The sequence below is a fragment of the Apodemus sylvaticus genome, chromosome 4 (genome assembly GCF_947179515.1).
Source record: "Apodemus sylvaticus chromosome 4, mApoSyl1.1, whole genome shotgun sequence".
NCBI lineage: Eukaryota > Metazoa > Chordata > Mammalia > Rodentia > Muridae > Apodemus > Apodemus sylvaticus.
This window is the reverse complement of record NC_067475.1, coordinates 2,943,981-2,956,986: the sequence shown is the minus strand read 5'-3', so window position 1 is coordinate 2,956,986 and position 13,006 is coordinate 2,943,981. Positions and strand designations below refer to the sequence as shown.

The following is a 13,006-nucleotide window of genomic DNA, read 5'->3' as shown; positions in this document are numbered from 1 at the left end:
TTTTTTTGGCTCTGGTATATCGCCATTGAGAGATTTAATTACACTAAACCAAGAAATCTAGCTTCTTGTTTTTTTTTTCTCCTCAGCATGTTACTAACTTCAGGTTTAGGTACATTTCTGTCTTTGTCATCTTCCTGTTCTTTACACAACAGAAAGACATTCAGTTCAAGTGAAGTAGGCAGCTGGCCTGATACAAAATAATGCCAACAAGGAAAAGCCCAGACCCAGTGGTGCTGGCTTTCCATAATGATGCCCTAAACACTGTCACTGCAATAGCAACATTTTATTGCTATTAGATCCAAGATTTACAAAGAACTCAAGAAGATAGACTCCAGAGAGCCAAATAATCCTATTAAAAATGGGGTACAGGAGCAGCTGGGATGGAAGTCTTCCTGCCGCCATTTGTACCAGGGAACTAGGAGATTCCACACCCTTCTGTGCACAGCCAACCAGGAGACAGTGATCTCCCAATAGCGCTTTCACTTCTGAGCACAGAGGTGAGATCTCCACCTTCTCTCTGGAGGGGACCAACTAGGAGCACACAGGGGCTAAGATCACAGGAGCAGCTGGGACAGAAGTCTTCCTGCCACCATTTGCACCAGGGGGCAGGAAACTCCATAGCCTTCTGTGCTTAGCCCACCAGGAAAGAGAGATCTCCCAGCAGTGCTTTCACTTTTGAGCTCAGGAGTAAGGACACAGGCTTACAGGAGGAATAAACTCCAGCCACAGACAACAATACCAACTAGCAACAGATGTCGAAAGGCAAGCACAAGAACCCTACCAACAGAAACCAAAGCCACATGGCAACATCAGAACCCACCACAGAAAATCCCAGATAGCCCAACACACCAGAAAAGCAAGAGCTGGATTTAAAATCGTATTTCATGATGCTGATGGAGGGCTTCAAGATAGACTTAAATAACTCCGTTAAATAAATACAGGAGAACATTGGTCAACAGGTAAAAGCCCTTAAAGGGGAAACACAAAAATCCCTTAAAGAATTACAAGAAAACACAAACAATCAGTGAAGGAACTGAACAAAACCATCCAGGATCTAAAATTGGAAGTAGAAACAATAAAGAAATCACAAAATGAGACATCTCAGGAGATAGAAAACCTTGGTAAGAATTCAGGACTCATAGATGTAAGCATCAACAACAGAATACAAGAGATAGAAGTGCTCAAGATGCTCAAGATACCATAGAAAACATTGACTCAACAGTCAAAGAAAATGCAAAATGCATAAAGCTGGTAACCCTGATGGTAATACAGGAAGTCCAAGACACAATGAGAAGACCAAACCTAAGGATTATAGGTATAGATGAGAGCAAGGATTTACATTTTAAAGGCCCAGTAAATATCTTCAACAAAATGGTAAAAGAAAACTTCCTAACCTAAAGAAAGAGATGCCCATGAACATACAAGAAGCCTTCAGAACTCCAAACAGACTGGACCAGAACAGAAAATCCTCCCGGCACATAATAATCAAAACATCAAATTCACTAAACAAAGAAAGAATATTAAAAGTAGTAAGGGAAAAAGGGCAAGTAACTTATAAAGGCAAACCTATCAGAATCACACCAAACTTCTCACCAGAGATGATGAAAGCTAGAAGATCCTGGGCAGACCGCATACAGACCCTAAGAGAACACAAATGCCAGCCCAGGCTACTATACCCAGCAAAATTCTCAATCATCATAGATGGAGAAACCAAGATATTCCATGATAAAGCCAAATTTGCACATTATCTGTCCACAAATACAGCCCTACAAAGGATAATTGATGGAAAATACCAACACAAGGAGGGAAACTACACCCTAGAAAAAGCAAGAAAGTAATCTTCTTTCAACAAACCCAAAAGAAGATACCCACACAAACATAAAAATACCATCAAAAATAACAGGAAGCAACAATCACTGTTCCTTAATATCTCTTAACAACAATGGGCTCAACTCCCCAATAAAAAGACATAAACTGACAAAATATTTCTCATGTAAATCAGTTTTATCATAAAATGTTTGTAATTCCCCTTTTAATTAATTTAGTAATGTTTTTATGCCTACCATTTTATCTGCATTACTTTTCATGATAATCTTTAATTTTAATATGTCTTTCTATACTTCTTTTATCAAAAATGTTTTCAATGTAAATCTTTGATTTTATCACAAATGTTTCTAATTGCACCTTCAATTAATTTAGAGAGTGTTTATATCTACCATTTTATATGTAAAATTTTCCATGAAATAGTCAATTTTAATGTTTTTGTCTATATATTTCTTGAATTTTACCAGAAGTATTTTCCATGTAAATATTCAATGTTATCTGAAAATGTTTATAATTCCACCTTCAATCAACTTAGAATTATCTTTATGCCTATATTTTATGTATATAATTTCCATGATAATCTTTAATTTTAACATGTTTTTCTATATATTTCTTCAATTTTATCAGAAATATTTTTCATGCAAATCTTCAAGTTTATCAGAAAATGTTTATAGTTCTACTTTCAATCAACTTACGAATACTTTTATGCTTACCATTATTATATCTATACAAACTTTTCCATGATAATCTTCAATTCTAACATGTTTTTCTACATTTTTCTATAATTCTATCAGAAATATTTTCCCCATAAATCTTCAATTCTATCATAAAATGGTTCAATCCCATATTCCAACTAATTTGGCAAAGTTTTACATGTTTACCACTTTACTCTTTAATTTTCCAAGAAAATTGTCAATTTTAATGTGTTTATCTGAAATATTTTCCATATAAATCTTTAATTTTATCGTAAAGTGTTTTTACAGAGCTGGAGAGATGACTCAGAGGCTAAGAGCACCAACTGCTTTTCCAGAGGTCCTGAGTTCAAGTCCAAGCAACCACATGGTGGCTCATAACCATCTGTAATGGGATCTGACCCCCTCTTCTGGGCATCTGAAGACAGCTACAGTGTACTCATATGCATAAAATAAATAAATTAATTAAAAAATAAAATGTTTTTACTTCCTCTTTCAATAAATAACATGTTTTATTACCAAAAAAAATGAGGTACAGAGCTAAACAAAGAATTTTCACCTGAGGAATATCAAATGGCTGAGAAGCACCTAAAGAAATGTTCAACATTCATAGTCATCAGGGAAATGCAAATCAAAACAACCCTGAGATTTCACCTCACACAAGTCAAAATGGCTAAGGTCAAAAACTCAGGAGAAAACACGTGCTGGCAAGGATGTGGAGAAAGAGGAACACTCCTCCACTGCTGGTGGGGTTGCAAGCTGGTACAACCACTCTAGAAATCAGTCTGGCAAATACATGCTCCACTATGTTCATAGCAGCCCTATTTATAATAGCCAGTAGCTGGAAAGAACCCAGATATCCCTCAATGGAGGAATGGATATAGAAAATGTGGTATATTTACACTATGGAATACTACTCAGGTATTAAAAACAATGAATTCATGAAATTCTTAGGCAAGTAGGTGGGACTGGAGAATATCATTCTGAGTGAGGTGACCCAATCACAAAAGAACACACATGGTATGCACTCACTGATAAGCAGATATTAATCCAGAAGCTCAGAATACCGAAGAAACAATCACATATCAAATGATGCCCAAGAAGAAGGAAGGAAAGGCTCCTAGTCCTGGAAAGATTCAGTGCAGCAGTGTAGGGGAATACCAGTGTAGGGGAAGCGGGAAAGGGTTCATGGGGAACAGGCAGAAGGAAGAGGACTTATGGGTCGAGGGAAGGAGGGGGGATTTAGGAAAGAGGAAAACATTTGAAATGTAAATAAAGAATATATGGAATTAAAAAAGAGAAAAAAAGAAAGCATGGCTACAATGTATATGAAAATACCCACAGATTCAGCTATTGCTTCAAGGAAGATTATTGTAGACAAGCACAAGACATATAGTACCCTGGTAAAAGGTAAACTATAAGCAAACATGGGTCCTTCATGGTGATTGTACTGTTTGGTCTTCTGTCAACTTAATATAAGCTAGTCATCTGGGCAGCAGAAACACTGAACTGAGAAAATTATCCCATCTCCATCAATTGGCCTGTAGGAAATCTGTGAGACAGGTCTTGATTGACGCTTGATGTGACAGGGCCCAGCACTCTATGTGGGCAGTCTCACCCCAGGGCAAATGATTCTGGGGTATATAGGAAAGCAAACTGAGTGACTGGAGAAGTGGTTCAGCAGTTTCAGAGCACTAGCTACTCTTTCAGAGGACATGGGTTCTATTCATGTGACAGCAGTCACAATGCAGAACACAACAATCTGTAACTACAGTTATAGAGTATTCAATACTCTCTTCTGGCCTTCCCAGGTACCAGGCATATTTATGGCATACAGACATATACACAGGTAGAACATTCATACATATATTTTTTATGAAAAAGAAAGGGGGAGGGGGAGAAGAAAAGGAGGAGGAAGAGGAGGAGGAGAATGAGGAAGAAGAGGAAGACAAAGATGAAGATGAAGAAGAGAAGGAGGAGGAAGAGGAAGAGGAGGAAGAAGAGGAAGAGGAAGAAGACAACTGTGCAAACCATGGGGAACAAGCCTGTATGAAGCATCTTCTATCACTTCTGCTTAAGTTCATGCCTCCACGTTCCTGCCTTGAATTCCTACCTGACTTCCCTTCATGATGGATTCATTGTAAGTTGTAAGATTCAATAAACCTTTCCTTCTCAAGTTGTTTTTTGTCATTGTCTTAGTTCTTGTTCTATTGTGAAGAGACACCATGACCATGGCAACCCTTTAAAAGAAAGTATTTAGTTGAAGGCCCGCTTGCAGGTTCAGAAAGTTAGTCAGTGACCATTATAGTGCAAAGCAGACAGGCATTGATCTAGAGCAGTAGCTGAGATCTTTACATCCTGATCCATAGGCAATAGGCAGAGAGAGAGAAAGAGAGAGAGAGAGAGAGAGAGAGAGAGAGAGAGAGAGAGAGAGAGAGAGAGAGAGAGACTGGTGTGAGCTTTTGAAACCTCAAAGACCACCACCCAGTAACACACCTCCTCCAACAAGGCCATACCTCGTAATCCTTCCCAAATAGTTCAACTGAGACTAAACATGAAAATATATGAACCTGTGGGAGCCATTCTCATTCAAACTACAAATTGTGTTCATCACAATTGGTGATAGATTGGGATTAAAAAATAAATGAGACTATCCATATTGCAAGAAAATAAACTTGCAATCCATTCTTGAAGACAGATGTGTAAAATCCATTTCTATAATGATTAATTATGATTCCAAGAGTGATGAATGGGAAATGTAGGGAGTTGTGGGAATGTAGAGTGACTGTTCTGAGGAGGCAGATTTGAGTGACATTTAGAAGGTTACACAGCATTCTGAAACAGGCAAAGCAACACATCTGGTAGCTTTGAAATGGAGAAGATGTGGTACCACACTGTAAAGAATTCATTGAACATGCCTCCCTGCGGAGGCAGCAGAGAATTCCAAGCATTTGGACCAGAGGAAGTGAAAACTGGGTGCCATTGAAGAATTCTGGTTTCTCTGAGGAGGAAGGCATAAACTGAGTATGTAAAATGCTTGACCATTATCTGCTTGTAATGCTCCAGTCTCTCGGATTCTTTTAAGCTATTGTTGATGTAAGAATATGATCCCTGAAACTCTCAGACAGACATTCCTTGAGTATCCATATCCTCTCAGAAGCTGAAGCTTCCTCCATACATCCCTCTTCCTCCTGCCTTTCTCCTAGAAGTCTGTCTGAATTACTTCACTGTCTCTACTGCAAAGTATCCTGACAAAAGCAGCTGAGAAGGAGTTGTTAGGCTCACAGCTTGAGGTTCTAGTCCATCACTACAGGAAAGATGGCAGTGAGAGCCAAGGCCACTGGTCATACCACTTCTTTAAGCAGAAGCGCTCAAAGGCTGAACTCAGCTCATGTCATGCTTTTTATATAGTCTAAGATACCACCCAGGTAATGTCGCCAACCACAGTGCATGGAGCATCCCACCTCAGTTAACCCAATGATACCTACAAAGTTCAGAGCCTGGTGTCCAGGTTATTCTAAACTGCACCCAGTCATCACCTGGAATGCCAGATCCACCACGGACCTCCTATAAGAACCACCTGGAGGTTTATAATTCACCACGCATGCCTACGACACGGACTGAGTCTTGCTTTGAACCCATGTGAGAGTTGGGGCTTTGCCATCAGCCTGCAGTTTCACCCAATGGCATCCTCTTCCAGTTGATGACGCACTTTTCTGGTGAACTGTACTCTATGTATCAAGAATCAAGAACCATTGCTTCCCATCTGGATTTCCTGAATCTCTACTGTCACCTCTCAAGAATCTTCCCCCTAAAAATCTAGCATCCCTACAATGATTTCGCCACACTGAAGCAAGCAAGATGTTTCTACAGATTTGTGTCAGTGGCTCTCTGTTTCATATCCTTCAGTAGCCTCACATTTCTTAAGGTAAAATCCACATACATTATTCAAGGCACTTGGTACCAGGCTTCACTTACTCAGTCCCCACCATGCCCAGCACCTTTAAGAACTAGATTGGGAGCCAAGCCCAGCTGGAGTGCTAACTTGAGTCTCCACTTGCTTATTGCTTCTAAAAAAGAAATCAGCACCCACAAAAGTCAATAAAAAATACCCCACTAGTCACCCCAAAACGTTCTCACTTAATGTTTTGGCAAAACAAACCTACAATGACTGTTGAAAGCTGACATTAAGCTGGATTTTAAAACCAAATGACACGTGGCACAGTGGTGTTTATCAGTGGCCAGTAATTTGCTTCATTATTAGTTGTGCATTTTTAATGCACCTGCCAAAAAGTTCTCTAGTTGAAAATGCACGCACGTTGAAGAATGAGAAGAAAACTGGGAACATTTTGTTGAATAGCTCCACAGTCGCCCCTGCTTTGACCCAGCTGAGGCGAATTACTAACTGAATGTGTTTTGCATATAATTTTTCTTAATAGAAAAGTCAATTTCCCCCTGGCCCACAGAAATAAATATTGAGCAAGTCATTTTTTTAAATATCCATTCCAAGGGGTGACAGAATATTAGTGTGCCTCCAGGGCCCTCGTCTCCATATGCTTGTGTCAGCCTGCGCTTGCTTTTACAGGCTCTTTCTTCTAGAAGTCAGCTGTGCTTCTCTCTTCCCTCTTATCTTAAATAACACTCATTTAAAGAGACTCCCCACAGCTGTATCTAAGGCTCTGCCTCTTGCTCTTGAGTTTTTTCTCCCTCTCTCCCTCCCCCTCCCCCATCTCCCTTTCTTTACCTATTTTTATGCATCTTCAGCTCCCACAACAGATAATTCTGCCCTTTTTTATTAAGTTGTATATCTAGGTATCTACACTGCTTAGAATAGAGAAGTCCCCAACAAGCATTAGATAAAGGAATAAATAAGTTACAAATAAAAAGTGTTAGATTTCTGTCTCCTTCTGGAACTTTCCCCTGCTGCTTGTGGCCATGGCATCTGGTTACTGTAATGTGCTTGAGTCTTGACTGTGAGCCAAATTAACAGTAAACACACCCGCTGCCCCACACTCAGGCACAAGGATGTGCTCAACACCAAGGTTTTAGATAACACAAGTTCATGGTCTCCTAGTTTCACCCTAGTTCTTAGGGAGCCCTGCAGACACTAGGAAACAGTTTAATTAATGAGGCTCAGTCTCCTTACTCAGAAGGAGCCACAGATGATATAGCAATAGCCATCTTAAATAAACAAAGAAGACTAGGTTTGGAACCTGGCTGGTAGGAACTGTTGTTGTCTATAAACACTGTTTAAACACAGAAATCTCACATGAAAGTAGGTGTAGCTATGATAACCCATTCCACTCATGAGGGATTCCAGGGCAGGGATGTTAACTAAATTGTACAAGTGGCCCCCGTAGGCACTAGCAGAAGCAGTCAAAGTCTGACTTTAGAACACAGGAGGTCTTGATTCCGCTTGTATTCTTTTCCCCAGTGATCAAATTTAGAAGTGCAAGCTCATTTTGAAACCAAAGCAAGTTATTAGAAAACACGTCATCAGAGATATGTGAGCAGCCATCTTGTTCCTGTCCCTGACAGTCTTGGGTCAGGGTCACAGGGACATCTTCGAAGACAATGCTGTCCCAGGTGGTACTTTCTGACACCCCACTTCAGCTCCATGTCTGAAAAAACAGCCGTCCTAGGTCCAGGGGTATTACAGGCAACAAGGGTCTTTCAAACAGGACAACCTTGCCTCGCTCCTCTACTACCTCTTCCTGAATATAGAGGAACAGTATATCTTGGGCTGATTCCTGAGGAATTTTTCCAGTGCCTTTACCCTAAGACTGGTGTAACATGACTCTGCGTTCTTGGAACTGGGCTTAGCTTATATTTTCTAGCCAGAGAAATATATGTGATTACCCCAGAGACCTTCTCTACCGTATTAGTACTAGGGCTGTTTATGTGACTAAGAAATATGGCACCGCTATTGGAAAATTTATTGACAAATTTAATGAGGAAAAAAAATTGCTCAACTAGAAGAAGTAAACCAATTGACCACCAAACAAATATAAGATGCAATCAACATGGAAAGGCACAGCAGGCACTGGTTCAAAAGCACCACTACCTCTTTGATGTTTAGAGGAATAACATTGCCCTGGCCTTGGAGGTCACTTATTGGGAATAGGTACATAGAGCATATAAGGAGGTAAAGACAATGATATTTCTGTACAGGACATGATGCATTGCAAGGAGGAAGGGCACATGATAGACTGGGTGGAGAAGCGTGGGTGGAGAATATTTCTGTACAACAGGAAAAAGAGGCCTTTGCCAAGTGCATTGAAGATCTAAAGCTGCTTGCAAAGAAGGCTCAAGCTCAGCCAGTTATGTGAATGAGTCTGTCTCAACTGTGATGGACAGAGAGAGCTAACTTAAATGGGAACTAGTCTATGTGAAGAATTCTTTCTGTACGGCTATCTATTGAAATTATAGTGTACCTTTCCTAAGTAATGATCAAAGTACACTTAGTGGCTTAACCATATTGGCCAGTAAAGTATTTCTGATCCTTGCTCTGTATCCAGAGATGTCTGGTCACATTTGAATAAGCAATTTGCAGCAAAACTTGTAATTAGTTAAAATGTCTTGCAATAAAATGTTTGAAATAGAAGAAAAAGAAAACAAGTAATCTATTTGTGATATATTAGTTCTTCATATTGGGTTCTTTTCTACCATCTGCTGTACAATCTACTTTTGTGTGAATAAAATTTCTTAATTTTTTTTACATACAATTTTTTATTCGATATATTTTTTATTTACATTTCAAATGATTTCCCCTTTTCTAACCCCCCACTCCCCGAAAGTCCCACAAGCCCCCTTCTCTCCCCCTGTCCTCCCACCCACCCCTTCCCACCTCCCCGTTCTAGTTTTGCCGAATACTGCTTCACTGAGTCTTTCCAAAACAGGGTGCCACTCTTCCTTTCTTCTTGTACCTCATTTGATGTGTGGATTATGTTTTGGGTATTCCAGTTTTCTAGGTTAATATCCACTTATTAGTGAGTGCATACCATGATTCACCTTTTGAGTCAGGGTTACCTCACTTAGTATGATGTTCTCTAGCTCCATCCATTTGCCTAAGAATTTCATGAATTCATTGTTTCTAATGGCTGAATAGTACTCCATTGTGTAGATATACCACATTTTTTGCATCCACTCTTCTGTTGAGGGATACCTGAGTTCTTTCCAGCATCTGGCAATTATAGATAGGGCTGCTATGAACATAGTAGAGCATGTATCCTTATTACATGGTGGGGAATCCTCTGGGTATATGCCCAGGAGTGGTATAGCAGGATCTTCTGGAAGTGAGGTGCCCAGTTTTCAGAGGAACTGCCAGACTGATTTCCAGAGTGGTTGTACCAATTTGCAACCCCACCAGCAGTGGAGGAGTGTTCCTCTTTCTCCACACCCTCTCCAACACCTGCTATCTCCTGAATTTTTAATCTTAGCCATTCTGACTGGTGTAAGGTGAAATCTCAGGGTTGTTTTGATTTGCATTTCCCTAATGACTAATGAAGTTGAGCATTTTTTAAGATGCTTCTCCGCCATCCGAAGTTCTTCAGTTGAGAATTCTTTGTTTAACTCTGTACCCCATTTTTAATAGGGTTGTTTGGTTTTCTGGAGTCTAACTTCTTGAGTTCTTTATATATATTGGATATTAGCCCTCTATCTGATGTAGGGTTAGTGAAGATCTTTTCCCAATTTGTTGGTTGCCGATTTGTCCTCTTGATGGTGTCCTTTGCCTTACAGAAACTTTGTAATTTTATGAGGTCCCATTTGTCAATTCTTGCTCTTAGAGCATACGCTATTGGTGTTCTGTTCAGAAACTTTCTCCCTGTACCGATGTCCTCAAGGGTCTTCCCCAGTTTCTTTTCTATTAGCTTCAGAGTGTCTGGCTTTATGTGGAGGTCCTTGATCCATTTGGATTTGAGCTTAGTACAAGGAGACAAGGATGTATCAATTCGCATTCTTCTGCATGCTGACCTCCAGTTGAACCAGCACCATTTGTTGAAAAGGCTATCTTTTTTCCATTGGATGTTTTCAGCCTCTTTGTCGAGGATCAAGTGGCCATAGGTGTGTGGGTTCATTTCTGGATCTTCAATCCTGTTCCATTGATCCTCCTGCCTGTCACTGTACCAATACCATTCAGTTTTTAACACTATTGCTCTGTAGTATTGCTTGAGGTCCGGGATACTGATTCCCCCAGAATTTCTTTTGTTGCTGAGAATAGTTTTAGCTATCCTGGGTTTTTTGTTATTCCAGATGAATTTGATAATTGCTCTTTCTAACTCTGTGAAGAATTGAGTTGGGATTTTGATGGGTATTGCATTGAATCTGTAGATTACTTTGGGCAAAATGGCCATTTTAACTATATTGATTCTACTGATCCATGAGCATGGGAGGTTTTCCCATTTTTTGAGGTCTTCTTCCATTTCCTTCTTCAGAGTCTTGAAGTTCTTGTCATACAGATCTTTCACATGTTTGGTAAAAGTCACCCCAAGATACTTTATACTGTTTGTGGCTATTGTGAAGGGGGTCATTTCCCTAATTTCTTTCTCAGCCTGCTTATCCTTTGAGTATAGGAAGGCCACTGATTTGCTTGAGTTGAAATTATAACCTGCCACTTTGCTGAAGTTGTTTATCAGCTGTAGGAGTTCTCTAGTGGAGTTTTTTGGGTCACTTAGGTAGACTATCATGTCATCTGCAAATAATGATAGTTTGACTTCTTCCTTTCCGATTTGTATTCCTTTGACCTCCTTATGTTGTCGAATTGCCTGAGCTAGTACCTGTACAATCTACTTTTGTGTGAATAAAATTTCTTTAAATTAAAGTTTTTTTCACCCTACTTGTGTCTGAAATAAATTAATGTTGACTAGGAAGCACTCGAGGAAATGTCCAAGGAAATGACTTTCAATGTATTCTATGAAATATTTGAAACACCATTTTTGGAAGAACATCAAAAAATGTAAATTATATCCATTCAAAATTTCTAATGCAGTAGTTATATGTAAATAAATCAAAAACTGAGGAAATTTCCTTGGGGAAATGGTTACCTTGTTGGTTAAAGATAAAGTAAATATAACATGTGGTGAATTACCAGAAAAAGAGTTAAATGCTGGTAAGGAAAGAAAGATAGAACAGCTTCCCTCCAACAGACGATGCGTAATGTGGGCTCTGTACCCCCATTTGGAAGTCTTGGGAACAAAGAGGTGTGGCTCTGGCTGCCAAGCCTGACATGAGTTTCATCTTGGAAACTCGCATAGTGGAAGGAGAGGACAGACTGTAGTGCACATGACACATAACACACAATCAATAAATATTTTTTAGAATGCTTGCAAATTAGAAAAAAAAATTTGTTAAATACCATCTAGAACTTTGGAAAAACAAAAGTTAGATGTGTTTGACCATCTTTGACCATTAGGTTTCCAACATTTACTATGGGTCATAAGAAATTGAAAAAACTTTTTGCTCTGGTGCCCAAGGGTCTAAAAGTAAAAGTTAAATGGTTCAGGAGAGGGATCAGTGTGTACTTGTGAGGTCAGACTCAACCGGCAGGTCTTGGTCTCTACTTGCAAGTGCTGGATTCGGTGAACTTCACTAGAGCAAAGCTATACCAGGATAAGCTGTTGGAGCAAGGTGAACATGGCTATTAAACAGAGGCCTCACCAGACAGACTAACTTCACAGTCTGTGGAGAACTGAGAAAAGTTGGTGCTGTGGAGCAGAAGGAGGCTGTGAGCTTGGCTGACTGACATGTCTGCACAGCTCATAGAAAAGGCAAGTCTCATGCCAGCATCTACCCAAGGGATTGAGGGTCTTATGCTATGATGCTTCCGGTAGGCCAAACCCACAGGATGCTAATCGCACTGGGTGCTGGGCAGTGATGCAGGTGAGGGCCATCCTGGTCTACACAGCAAATCCCGGTGAGTCTTTGTCTGAACAAAATTTAATTTGAAAGGTTTGAGGGTGAGATAAGAAGATTGGGAAGCACTTACTGTGTTTGGGGGACCTTGTCTCCTCTTGAGCAGGTTAGCACATGCAGTTCTGACACTCAGAAATCTGAACTCACAGATGCAAAAGCCACATTCAATGTTTTCAATGAATAAACACAAAAGCATATATTGAAATTTTCCTAAAAGGAAATTCTGGACTCTTACAAAAATCTTAAAATGGACTATCTCAAACATAGAATCACAATTTGCTCAGAAACTCCCAATCATTACCAACTAATGCAGTTTTCCTGGTAGAAAAAAAAATGATTTCTCCAAAACTGCAGGGTTAAGGGTAGGCATTGTCACGATAAAGCACTGATTCACCACCAAGCAGAGAAGTTCTGAAGAGAAGTCTCATCCTTCTAAACTCAAGAACTATCATCTGAAAGTTAGTTTGTCCTGATCATAGCTGATGCTATGAGCTTTAGAACAAAAACAAACAAGTAGCCAATAAAATAGATGCCCTTTGCCACCATCTAGAGCCTTCCTCATTCCCACAACCCCTTAA

At 39.8% G+C, this 13,006-nt stretch overlaps 1 pseudogene; it reads left to right on the top strand.

Annotated features, from left to right (window-relative positions):
• Positions 1-8,090: 8,090 nt before the first annotated feature.
• LOC127682049 (ATP synthase F(0) complex subunit B1, mitochondrial-like) lies at positions 8,091-8,845 on the top strand (annotated as a pseudogene).
• Positions 8,846-13,006: the final 4,161 nt, after the last annotated feature.